This window comes from Monodon monoceros, unplaced genomic scaffold (assembly GCF_005190385.1).
Source record: "Monodon monoceros isolate NGI ecotype Baffin Bay Population unplaced genomic scaffold, NGI_Narwhal_1 Super_Scaffold_2, whole genome shotgun sequence".
NCBI classification, from domain to species: Eukaryota; Metazoa; Chordata; class Mammalia; order Artiodactyla; family Monodontidae; genus Monodon; species Monodon monoceros.
In genome coordinates, this window is record NW_021703776.1 from 102,854,366 (window position 1) to 102,867,397 (window position 13,032).

The following is a 13,032-nucleotide window of genomic DNA, read 5'->3' on the forward strand; positions in this document are numbered from 1 at the left end:
GGGAAGAAGTTGTAGGGCGGGGACAGGAGTGAGGAGGGGGGAGAGAGGGGGGAGGAGGCCGCGGGGGGCAGCACAGGGACTGCCTGCCAGGCTTGAGGACGTGGTAGCCGCTGACGGAGGCTGCTGCTCTCTCACTACTGCTTTGTCTTCCCGGCTCCCCGCCCCGACGGAGAGGGCAGCCCGGCCGAGGCTGGTCAGGTAGCCTCTACCTCTCGCCACCCATCCCTGGCCCCAACTGGCACGGAGCAGACGGTGGCAGCCGCAGGCAAGGAGGAAGATGGCCGGACGGCTGGCGGCCCGTGGGGTGGACCGTGGCACGGGGTGTACAAAACTAGGATATGCCGGAAATAGGGAACCACAGGTTATCATCCCTTCCTGTATCGCTATTAAGGAGTCAGCAGAAGTGGGTGATCGAGCTCAGAGGAGGGTGATGAAAGGTGTTGATGACCTAGACTTCTTCATTGGTGATGAGGCAATAGAACAACCTACATATGCAACAAAGCGGCCAATCCTCCATGGTATCGTTGAAGATTGGGACTTGATGGAAAGGTTTACGGAGCAAGTGATCTTGAAATATTTAAGGGCGGAGCCTGAAGGCCATTATCTTCTTTTGACTGAACCTCCACTGAGTGCTCCAGAAAACAGGGAGGATACTGTGAAATAATGTTTGAGTCCTTCGGTGTTCCAGGCTAGTACATTGCTGTATAGGCTGTTCTTGCCATAGCTGCATCCGGGACCTCCAGACAAGTAGGAGAACGGACGTTGACCGGTACGGTAATAGACAGTGGAGACGGTGTCACTCATGTCATCCCTGTGGCTGAAGGGTATGTGATTGGCAGCTATATTAAGCACATTCCAATCGCAGGACGAGATCTAGCCTATTTTATTCAGCCATTGCTGAGAGATCGAGAAGTAGGAATTCCTTCAGAGCAATCCTTGGAAACTGCTAAGGCAGTAAAGAAGCGCTATAGTTATGTCTGCCCAGATTTAGTAAGAGAATTTAAGTATGATACAGATGGATCAAAGTGGATTAAAAAGTATACTGGAATCAATGCTATCTCCAAGAGAGAATTTTCCATTGATGTTGGATATGAGAGATTCTTGGGACCTGAAATTTCTTTTCATCCAGAGTTTGCTAATCCAGACTTTACTCAGCCTATCTCAGAAGCTGTAGATGAAGTAATTCAGAATTATCCTATTGATGTCAGACGTCCTCTCTACAAGAATATTGTCCTCTCTGGAGGTTCAGCGGTGTTCAGGGACTTCGGACGTCGCTTGCAAAGAGATTTGAAAAGAACTGTAGATGCCAGGCTGAAATTAAGCGAGGAATTGAGTGGTGGTAGATTGAAGCCAAAACCTATTGACGTACAAGTCATTACACACCACATGCAGCGATATGCAGTTTGGTTTGGAGGATCCATGCTGGCTTCCACACCTGAGTTCTACCAAGTATGCCACACCAAAAAGGATTAGGAAGAAATTAGACCTAGCATTTGTCATCACAATCCAGTGTTTGGAGCCATGTCGTAGAATTGGCTTCATAGTTATTGGGGTTAGGGAGGTGGGGAAGAAATCATCTTTCTGATTCCCTGTTTTGTCTGGATGGCTGGTTTTGAGGTTGTAAACCTAACTTGAAATAATAAGACGAAACATAATTAGACAGGAATATTTTAATAAGCATATCGACATGCGAATGTAGAGGAGAGCCAAAATGATTAAGTGTTTTTCTTTAGATTGAATATTTGAATCTTATGTGTATCAAAAAGAAGTGGGTTTTAGTTCTTTCTGTGCCCTGGTATTTTGTATGTTATTGAATTAGCCAAGATTTGATGGGATTTATCGGTATGCCGATAGCTCTGTAATGCTTGAATTGTACACTCTGAAGTGTGCAATGCAAGAGCTTGTTTATATTTCATACTTTTTATACTATGAGGAAAAAAAGTCAAAGAAAAACTAGTATTTGTGGGGAGAAAAGTGACCAGTAAAGGATAAATACAAAAAGTAGCCTATGAGATTTGGCATGCACACACACTCATGGGACTCCAGTTATTGGAAGTGCTCCCATACCCTGTGCCCCACAATGGTTTTCTCTGCAAGTGCCTTGGGAACTAAGAAGCTAGTATCTTGGATTAACTGATGGCTGCTAGTGCTTTCTGATCACTCGCATTCTGTTTCTCGCTTTAAAGGAAAAGTAAAGACAAGACTGTTTGACCAGTATTGCAGTTCTGTAGCATCATTTCTTATTAAAAAATGAATAATTTCATTACCCAACTTGGTATATGGAAAGCCTAACACCATTCTAATAAAGGCACAAATTTCTTTTTAATACTTGGTTTCAACTCTTTAATCTCTTTATAAGTTAACTAGTAAATCTATTTTCTTCAAAAAAAAAAAAAGTACGGGGCATAAAAGTGGAAACTTACCACACGTGCATGTACATACACATGTATGTATATGTATATATATATATAACATTTAATTGTATATTTATATATCAATAAAATAGTATTTAGCATAAGTAACAAAATCTACAATGTACATGGTCCTGCAATCCTCCCCTTCAGATTTCATGTAAAATGACAGGTTTTGGTTATTCCCTGGTATTATGTTACGTGGATGTACCACTATCAACAAATGTATCTTTTAAAGACCTTTAGCTAGTTAAAATATTAAAGCACTTCTTTTTTAAAAAAGTAAGCAATCAGAGCTGGCTGAGTAGGGGAGGAGAGCGGCTAGCCAGAGGGCCCTCTGGGTGCCCACCGTGATGCCAGGCTGAGTCCGCCCGTCTCCTCCCCTCTTCCCCCCAGGGCTGCACCCAGCTTCCCGGCTCTTTCCCCTGTATGTTCCCCTCTGACCTTTCTCAGCAGCCAGCTGTTGGTGGGAGCTGCAGAGGGTTTCAGGCCCGCATGGGGGTTCCAGCTGGAAGGCCAGGGGAGGGGGCAGATGGGCTCCGCCTGCAGCCTGGGGCGGCAGGGCCTGTGTGTGGACAGGGTCTAGGGCGACAGGTGACACGTGACTGCATTTACCTGCAGCATGTCACACTAGTCTTATCCGCACTGCAGGCCAGTGGCAGGTGTTACTGGAATAAACACTTGCTTCCAGTGTGATTGTATAGCCCACAGTCCCCGGCACGCAGGTGCCACCTCCCCGTTCACGGTGCCATGTAAGGAAGACTCCACGTGTGTGGTCCGAGACCTCCGCCTGGACGAGGGGCCGAGGGCTGACCCCTGCGCTTCTCTCTGGTGGAGACCACAGACCCACGCACGTCTCAGAGCCGGGACATTTTCACCATCACTGAGCCCCCCTCGCTGCTCCGACGGGGACGGAGAGGGTCGAGGTTCAGCCCCCTATTTGGCCCCCTGGCCCCCTATTTGGCCCTGGGCTGGACCTCCCACCTCTGTGCAGCAGCCTCCAACTTTTTTCCTCGGGTGCGCCCGCAGGGTGTGCCGGCCGAAGGGCCCGCATCTTGCTGACGGTTTGTTTCAGAGGCGCCAGATGCCCCCGTGGCCTTCCATCCAGCGTGTCTGACCGGCCTGATGAGGGTCCTTAGTCGTGGAAGAGTTACTTTAATTTGAGAACAGGATCCTTCCGCTTTAGGACTTGGCTGCGTAACTAGCACATTTCTAGATGTGCACACGAAGAACCGTGGCCAGTGAAGAGGCCAGACTCTTCTCACCCATTTCCTTTGCCTCCATCTGCCCTGCTCGAGCCAGCGGGTGGTACTCAGGGACCCTTAATAGCCCTGGGCCCAGGCCCTGTGCTGGGAGGTGTACGTCCCCCTGCAGGCCCACGCGGGCATCGGACGCCACGCTGCATGCCCACTCGGGAACTGTCAGGCCAGGGATGGCATGACTTCCCCTGTAAGAAGCTGTACACACAAAACTCAGGTTGTCAGTCAGGGTATATTTTCTTTTCAGTAAGACCAGCCTCCGGGCCATGGAATGTGCTGGAACCCTGTCCGAGAAGTGTTGGACCTTTGGGTGGGGAGCCCTGGGCGGGGGGCAGTGGGACACGGCCTCTCCCACTCTCCTCCCCACGTCCACATCTGGCCACAGCTGCAAGGACACCTGCCGGGTCCCTCCGACCGGCCCCTCACAAGTTACTGACCTGGAGTTTTGTGCTTCCTTTTCCAGAATTACTTCGTTTGCTTCTCATCATCCCTCTGTCGTTTACAGGGGAAAACACATGGGGGACAAATGAGGAAACCGAGCCCCTGGACAAGCTGCTGTCACCGCTGCTTCCTCCTGCTTGGAGCGAAGCAAGGGGACCACTTGTCCCTCTCCCAGAGCTGCCGTTTCCCGTGATGGGGCTGCAGGGTGGGAACCCAGGTGCCCCCGGAGTCATTCCTCGGTGTAGTGAGTTGAGCTGTGTCCTCCCAAAGCTATGTTGATGTCCTAACCCCCGGTTCCCGTGAATGTGACCTTGTTTGGAAATAGGGTGTTTGCAGATGTCATCAGGAGGTTAGGATGACGCCTTGTAGGGAGAGGAGAAGGCCGTGTGACACCAGGGTGGAGCTCCGGGAAGGCACGGGCTGGCGGCACCCCAGGAGCTGCAAGAGGTGAGGAAATTCTGCCCAGAGTCTTGCGGGGAGCTCGGCCCTGCATCTCTACTGCTCAGGCCCCAGGTGTGGTGCCCACTGCCCTCGGCAACCACGGGGACGGGAACCTGCCGTGGGGATGTAGCTGTGTGGAGGGTTTAGAGATGGGATTCAAACCTTTCCAGACGTGGTCAAACGTGTTCCAGGAGGGAGAGGAAGAGAGAGAGGGAGTCAGGTGCGTAGTCATCCCACAGCTGATGGCACCTAGGGCCGCCGTGGACCAGCCCACACCTAGCCTTGCTGGCGGCCCTCACGCATCTGCATACAGCTGGCCTCCTCTGGGCATCCTGGGGACTCTGCACAGACACGGGCGGAGGGGCGGGGATGCCTGGTCACACAGGGTGAGGACCCCGACTCCGGGCCCAGTTCTTCTCCTTTCATTGCAGACGGTCTCTTGAGAGAAGAGGGACAGAGTGTGGTCAGTGTGACACGAGTGGTCAGAATTGCACAGCGCAGAGCAGAGGGTGGGGTGACACGGCCAGAGCAGTGCAGCATGTCTGGTCCTGGCTTGGAAGGAGGGCGGCCACCACGTTTAGTCAAAGCCGAGGGTTCCCTACGTGGCCGGCTTAGCTTCCAATACAACCGATGATTTCCACTCATCCACCTTCAAAAAGGGGAATCACGGGCACTTTCTAAACACAAACATTCTTCCCCTGGAGGTGAGCCAGGCAGTGAATACCCACTGAGTCACAGCACCACGCAGCATGTAAACACTGGCATCTCAATGGGAGTAATTGCACTGGGCCTTGAGCACACAGCAAACATCCTTCCTGCTATTAAGGGTGTGGGGCTCTCGGGGCCTCAGCCATGCCTGGCAGAGCTCTGGTGACGTTGACCTCAGGGACGGGGGTGCGGGCTGGCCGGGCTGGGTGGCCAGCCAGTAGCCCCGGCTCCTATCACAGCCTCTGCGTCTCACACCCAGAGCTGGCCACCAGCCTCGCTGGCCTCAGGAAGGTGCCGCTGACTGGTGGGAGAGCCGTGCTCTAGGGCTGAACAATGCCGTCCCTGTAGGAGGGCAGTTCTGGTGGAACTGAAAGGACAGCGACTCACTGGGAGGGACCTGACGGGATGGGCTGTGCTGTTTGTTTTTTTTTTTAGATGTTGGGGGTAGGAGTTTATTAATTAATTAATTTATTTTTGCTGTGTTGCGTCTTCGTTTCTGTGCGAGGGCTTTCTCTAGTTCTGGCAAACGGGGGCCACTCTTCATCGCGGTGCATGGGCCTCTCACTATGGCGGCTTCTCTTGTTATGGAGCACAGGCTCCAGACGCGCAGGCTCAGTAGTTGTGGCTCACGGGCCCAGTTGCTCTGCGGCATGTGGGATCCTCCCAGACCGGGGCTCGAACCCGTGTCCCCTGCATTGGCAGGCAGACTCCCAACCACTGCGCCACCAGGGAAGCCCTGGGGGGGGGCCCTGTTTTTACCCCTCCCATCTCAGCAGCCCTACCCCTAAGCACACCTCTTGTCTTCCCGAGGGCTCTCCCATTTCAAACGCCTCGGGACATCACCCAGACCCAGGGCGTTCCCTGAGATCACCCAGGGACTGTATTATTCTCCCCATCCCTCCAAGAAAGCCACACAGATCATTATGGCTCATCCATAGACGGCCATTTCCGTAAAAGAGAGAGCTTGTCTTGTTAAGTGAATAAGATAATTGGCAGAGGTTCATTTATCTGCTGTGTGAATTTTAACTTCCAGGGACTTATTTCCCCATAACTGGGGAGGGGTTAAATGTGCCAAGTAGTGTTTTCATGTCAGGGGACCGTCACCAAGGGGCAGTGTGAAGAGACTGCCCGTGTGTGTGTGCACGTGTGTGCCTGCGTTAGAGTCCTTTCCTAACCTGGCTTTGAGAAAAATACATTCCAGTGTCTGTGGCTTCCCCCATTTCGACCATTGTGACATCTCTGCTTTATTAGCCTCTTTTGCACCTTCCATAGCCTCCTTCTCTTTCCCCCTCATCAGAAGTTTCACTGGACTTGACCAAATTGAATACTATGCAACATTCAGATCTATTGTAATTCTGGTTTATTAGAAACAATTTTAAGTAGCACAGTTGTCTACAGTTTAGTGCATTTTGATGAACTTTATTACGTGAATAGAGGTAAACAAAGTATGATTTTGCCAAGTGACAGCCACACCTCGCAGACGGCCTCACGGCATCTGACTGTCCTGTTCAACGACGTGTCATCTGTATCCGTCTGTCCTTCTGGCATCCCGCGGTTGTAGAATTCCAGCTCACAGAGGGACAGCCCAGCTTCCAAGAACAATGCTCTTACCGCCGTCTCCATGCAGTCCCCCAGACTCTAGAACACTGGGCTCCCGGGAGCACCGTGACTATTTGGGGGAAGGCCTCTTAGGGCGGGGAGGCAGGGCACACGGATGCTGTGGTGGGGTCTGTGAGGAGGTGGAGACAGATGCCTGGGGAGCGGGGACCGGCAGGAGGGAAGATGGTGCTGCAAGGACAGAGGGAAGATGACCAGAAAGAGCCTCGTGCCCAGAGCTGTGAAGCGAGGAAGGAGCAGGGCGCCTCCTGGATTGGCCTTTGGGCAGCAGAGCCTGAGCCGGGGTTGGCGGGGGCTGGGGGGGGGGGGGGGGGGGGGGGCGCTGGCTGGTGAGCTCTGGGCACAGGCCCTGCCTCCAGGTGGACAGGACTGGACAGCAAGGAAACAAACCGTCTGGAGCCCAGGGCTTGAGGTCTGCCCAGCGTGAGGAGGGGGACAGGCTGATTTCTTCCTGTCCTGTCTCCACAGGAGGGATCGAGGCTGTGACCTCCCAGGCGGGTCCCCATCCTTCCGGGGAGAGCAGCACAGGCTCAGCCTCTGAGTTGTACTTTCATGCTTACAGCAATCAGAACGGTTTAAGAAGATAGTCCTGTAAGTTCACTGCTCTTTGTGAATTAGTCTGCGTGAATTGCCAGGATCACCGGGTGCCACTGTCCCGGGAGGCCGGTCCAAGCAGCAGTGAGAATCTCCCCGACACATCTGGGCTTCTGTACTTAGACAGTCTGACTTCTCAAGCTGCCCAGCTTCCCCAGCCACTCCGGAAGTGTACATAATCCCCTGCACTGACTGAGCTGCTTGGGGTGCCAGAATGAAGCTGGCCTCGCCGTCCCTCTCTGGGTGGGGCTGCTCCCTGCTCGCCGCTCACACGGAACGCTGGGGTTTTCCCCCTCCTCTCCCATATCAGGAATGGTTCTCAGGAAAGGACAGATATCAGTCATTTACATGCTAGTATGGATGAGCTCCAGCTCATATTCCCCCTGATTCATCAAGTAAATATCAAGCAAGGGCTGCTAGGCTGTACGAACTGGGATATGGAAACCTCGGCCCTGACCTCTGAGTCATAGGACTAGAAGGGCCGTGGAGGGAGACATGTAAACAGAAGTCGAGGTGGTAAGTGTGGTGTTTTTCCCAGGGCACTCCTAGGAGCAGGGTGCCACTTAATGTGGACGAGGTTTGGTTGAGAAAGGGTTTCTGAGTCTCGAGGTTGAGAGGGAGAAGAGAGAAGGTGTGTTGGTGGGCAGAGGGCTAACACCGCGAGCCCCACCCAAGATTACCAGCCTGGAGGGTTCTGGGGGTTGGGTGTTGCCAGGAGGGTGGACGTACAGGCTGGAGCCCGACCCTCTGCTTGCCCGGTAACCTGACAGCTGGGAACTCGGGACGGTGTGAGTGGGAAACCCACATAGTCTTCTCTGCTTTTTCTGGGCTTGGGACAAATGCCAGTTTTGTGTGGGCTAAGCCAACAGGAAAAGGTTTCTTGGGGGTCTCTGATGAGAGGGGACACCCTGGGTCCAGTTGGGGGTGAGACTGGCTGAGCTGGATGGATTGGGGGAAGGAAGCGTCGGGGAAAGAGCTTCCAGCTGGACCACAGGGTGGGTGATGGTGCGTCCAAGCAGGGTAAGGGACCAGGGGCAGGTGGGAGGCCAGGGGCTTGGGGGGCTGTGCTGGGTTCAATGTTGGATGCATTTAGGGAAGTTTAGGCAACCTGACAAATTGTTCAGGTGGGTCTAAAGGAATAAAGCTATAATGGTGGGATTTTAAAGATAGAGAGGATGGGCTTCCCTGGTGGCGCAGTGGTTGAGAGTCTGCCTGCCAATGCAGGGGACACGGGTTTGTGCCCCGGTCCAGGAAGATCCCACGTGCCACGGAGCGGCTGGGCCCGTGAGCCATGGCCACTGAGCCTGCGCGTCTGGAGCCTGTGCTCTGCAACAGGAGAGGCCACAACAGTGAGAGGCCCGCGTACAGCAAAAAAAAAAAAAAACATAGAGAGGATGAAGGGGATGAAGGGCCCAGCGGGCCGCTAGTTGCTCTCAAATCACAGCTTGGGGTGGCCTCGTGTGGGCAGGCTGTGCATCCTGCCGGCACTGAGCTTGGAGGGACCAGAGGCCTCCCTGACGCCCGGGCAGCTGGGGGGCAGAGCTGTGATGGCCAGGCCTTCTCGGGGACACCAGGACTCAGAGAAGTTCGGGGCCTGCTCACGGTGGCACAGCTCGGGAGAGGAGGAGCTGGGGGCCCTGGAGGCACCCTCACCGTGGCCCCTGTGGGCTCCCACCCTGGACTGCATCTCCTTCCAGAGGTCCTCCTGCCTTGCTACTTTCTGGGGTCCCACTCCCGCTGCAGGTAACACCCTCGGCTCTCTGCTGTTCCGAAGGCTCCATCCCGTGTCCCCTGATGCCACGGCCACCGCCACACTCCACCCAGTCTCTGCAGGCTTCTTCCTGAGTGACGGCTAATGACAATAATGACAGCAGAGACGCTGGTACGGCAGTAGTGGTGCCTGCCGAGCTCTCTCCTAAGTGGTTTACACACGTTCGCTCATCTAACCTCAAGCGCACTTCCGGGTGGGCGGGTCCCGTTCTCAACGCCCAGTTTACAGGTGAGATGACTGAGGCTCGGCTGAGTCAGGGTGGGAGCCAAGGGAGCAAGCGGGAGGCTGCAGGTGGCTGCCCCGTCCCTTCCCTTTTTGGGAAGCACAGGCAGTCGGGGCGGGACCCTCGGCGGCTCGGCCACGTGTCGTGTTGTAGGGTCAGCAGAAGTGACTGTGTCCTGGGGCCGGTGAGGAGACGGCTGAAGGCAGCCAGGGCTACAGGGTCCTTGCCCAACGCCACCCGGTGGGCGCCCACTTCCTGGGCCTTGCAGCTATGGGCCAGGACAGTCCTGGGGGTGGCCCCGTGCAGGTTGGCTTGGGGATAGGTGGGCCAGGATGGGCACCTGGCGGGGTGCAGGATGGAGGCTGGGAGGAAAGCTCTGTGTCTGGCCTGGGACTGGCCCCAGTGCACAGGTGACCTGGGGAGCCTCCCACTGGCCAAGAAGAGTGGAGTTCCTGCCTTGCTCACGTCTGGACACCCCACTGGTGTCTGAGGGTACCCGCACATCAGAGGCGGCTGGAGCCTGTGTCAGGTCACACAGCAAAGCCACAGGGAGGGGGACCTGCAGATCCCGGAGCAGGAGGTGGGCAGCTCTCTTCACACACACTCACACACACACACACACACGTGCACTCACACAGGCATGCACACGCTCACGTCTGACTGGGGTCCCAAGTGCTCCAGGGCTTGGTGTTTCACCCCTGGAACCTCAGTCGCTGCCTTGTCCCCGTGGGCCTCTCCCCGTGCAGGGTGAGTGCAGGAAACTGACGCCCTCAGGTGTCACCCATCACGTCCTCCTGTTGAGGAGGGACTGTTGGTAGCAACAGCTCTAAGATCTAGGAGGCTAAGGGGCCTTGGCAGTGATCTTGATGGAGGAAGTGCCCCAGACGAGGAAGTGCCCAAGTGTCTTAGGGCCAGGAAGTGCCCCCAGGTAAGGAAGTGCCCCAGGTGAGGAAGTGCCTCCAGGTGAGGAAGTGCCTTAGGACCAGGAAGTGCCTCCAGGTGAGGAAGTGTCCCAGGTGAGGAAGTGCCCCGAGTGCCTTAGGACCAGGAAGTGCCCCAGGTGAGGAAGTGCCCCAGGTGAGGAAGTGCCTCCAGGTGAGTAAGTGTCCCAGGTGAGGAAGTGCCCCAAGTGCCTTAGGACCAGGAAGTGCCCCAGGTGAGGAAGTGCCCTCAGGTGAGGAAGTGCCCCTTGCAGGCTCTCCCAGCACAGCCACCAGAGTGATCCTGTTACAACCCCAGTCCCAGTTCTCTCCCAGCCCCAGAACCCTCCAGAGGCTGCCATCTCACTCAGGGTCAAAGCCAAAGTCCCCACAGTGACCTTCAGACCCTGCATGGCCCACCCCCTTCTCTGTCCACACCCATTCCATCCTCTTCCTTCCATCCAGCCACAATGTCCTTCTCAGTATCTTGGCCAAACTGGCATGCTCTGGCCCCGGGGCCTTTGCACATGCTGTGTCCTCCTCCTGGGAAGCGGGTCTGGCTTGCTTCCTGACCTCCTAGCCTCCTTCCTCGAGACTCTGTGCAGGCCTCGCAGTGAGAGGCCAGCCCTTCACCTCCCGTCCTACCTCCTCTGCACTCCTGGCGTCCCCCACGGACCACACGGCCTCTTCGTCAGTGTTTATCTTCCACCTCTCACTAGCATGGACGCTCCAGGCTGGCAAGGATTTTATCTGTTTTGGTCACGGTTGTATCCCAGTACCCAGAACAGTGCTCTGTTCACAAATATTTACTGGATAATTTCTCTTCAGACGTCTTAGAGAGAGACTGGGGAGAGAAGGGGAAATGGGTAAACCGAGGTGGGAGGAGTTTGGACCAGAGCAGCTGTGGCAGGCAGCCCAGGGACCTGTGGGACAGCAGGAGGGGGCAGAAAGGGCCAGTCACCCGGGGATCCGTCCTGCCAGCACTGCATCTGTGAGCGGCCTTGCCGAGAAAGGCCCCTGCAGCCAGAGCTGGTTAACAGGCAGCCGGGGCTCCTGCGCCCATCCTGGTGCCCGGTTTCCTGGTGTCCAGCCTGTCCCAGGGCCTCCATTCCCATAGGTGAGGTCTGTGCAGCTGCTGGGCCTCCTGCTGACCAGGGGCTTGGACCTGACTTGACCTGGGACTTTACTTTCCTGGAGGCCTGAACTACAGTGGACCTCAGGTCTGCATCTCACTCTCCCGGCTGTGGCCCCGCGTGGCTGGCCACCCCTGTCAGCCCCTGTGGAGGCTGGGAGGGGCTGCAGTCCACACAGACTTACTTAGTGACCTGGGGACTCCAGCCTGCCTGAACCTGTGGGTCTGGTTGCAACCCTCTTCATGCCACAGGACAGGTGAACTTGGTAGCGACCAAAGGCAGCTGAGCGACAGGTGGCTAGCTGTGGTGCGGTCAATTGAGGTGTTTGTAAATGTGGACTTGTCCAGGCAAGTACATGCACATCACAGTTGTGAAAGTCCTTAAAAATACCTCGGACTCCCCTCTTTTCCCACGTGGACATGTGGGTGCCTCATCTGAGCTACATATTTATAAACTACCTGGATCTTGGGTGATTTAGATGAGCAACTTCTACATTAGAGTTGAGCGCTGATATCCTTAATCACCTGGCAGACAGGTGCAGGGGGCCTTAGTCTGCTGGCCTTCTGCTTATGACTTTGCCCTTTGCTCCCACAAGCTGTCCTTGGAAACTCAGAAGCCTGCTGCACCAGCACCTGGGTGCTCCCCTGGGGAGCCCCTCTGGGCCTGCCCTTGGAGGGGGTCCTGAGCTCCGGCCATCCCTCCGGGTGCCCGCCTCCCCCCGCCCACCAGTGATGTCCTCCCGTGCAGCGTGCTGGGCCTCTGCTCCTCTGAGGGTCACTCCACCTGGGCGGGGGAGCTCTCAGAGGGGGTGGCTCTCTGCGTCAGAGCATTGGGTTGGGAGGGGCCGAGCAGGCCTTCCTGTCGGTGCTGCCTGCTGTGTCCAGAGACAGAGCAGCCCCTCGGCCGGCAGGCGGGAGGGGCTGCTGGGGAACAGGGAACACAGGCAGTACGGTGCCCTGGGTGTCCTGAGTGGTCCTGAGCCGCTCGCAGGATGGCGTCTTGTCACCAACAGCAGCGAGGCCAAGGAGAGACAGTTAAAGGTTCCCCTCGTCTTCCCTGCCCTTGGCTGCTGGGGGCAGGGGGCGTGGCTGTGATGGACCCACTGAGCAGCTCAGGTGAAGGCTGGGCACCAGGTACACCTGTCTGAAAGGTGAGTCCGTGGAATGGCGGTGCTTTCATCTAGGCCTCCGTCCCAGCGGTGGGGTGCAGGTTTCAAACCGTTCAGGGCTTAGATGTCAAGAAGCTGTCCGTCCACCGCTGGGTCAGTCTGGGTCCCCACTTCTTTTGACCCGGGAACCCTGACCCAAAGCCAGCTACACAATATCAAAAATTCAAGACAGTGAAAATGGCACGAAACATCTTAGATTTATTAGAAAAAAGATTTTACACCATTGACCCCCTGAAGGGGACCTGGGGACCCTCCTGGATCCATGGGCCACGTTTTGAGAACCACTATATTCGTCAAAGCACATCCTGATGCTGATTTCAGACTCGAGAGATGGGGAGATAGACTC

General features: G+C 55.5%; 1 pseudogene; it reads left to right on the forward strand.

Moving 5' to 3' along the window:
• Window positions 1-277: 277 nt before the first annotated feature.
• On the forward strand, window positions 278-1,480 carry LOC114901821 (annotated as a pseudogene).
• The last annotated feature ends 11,552 nt before the right edge of the window (window positions 1,481-13,032 follow it).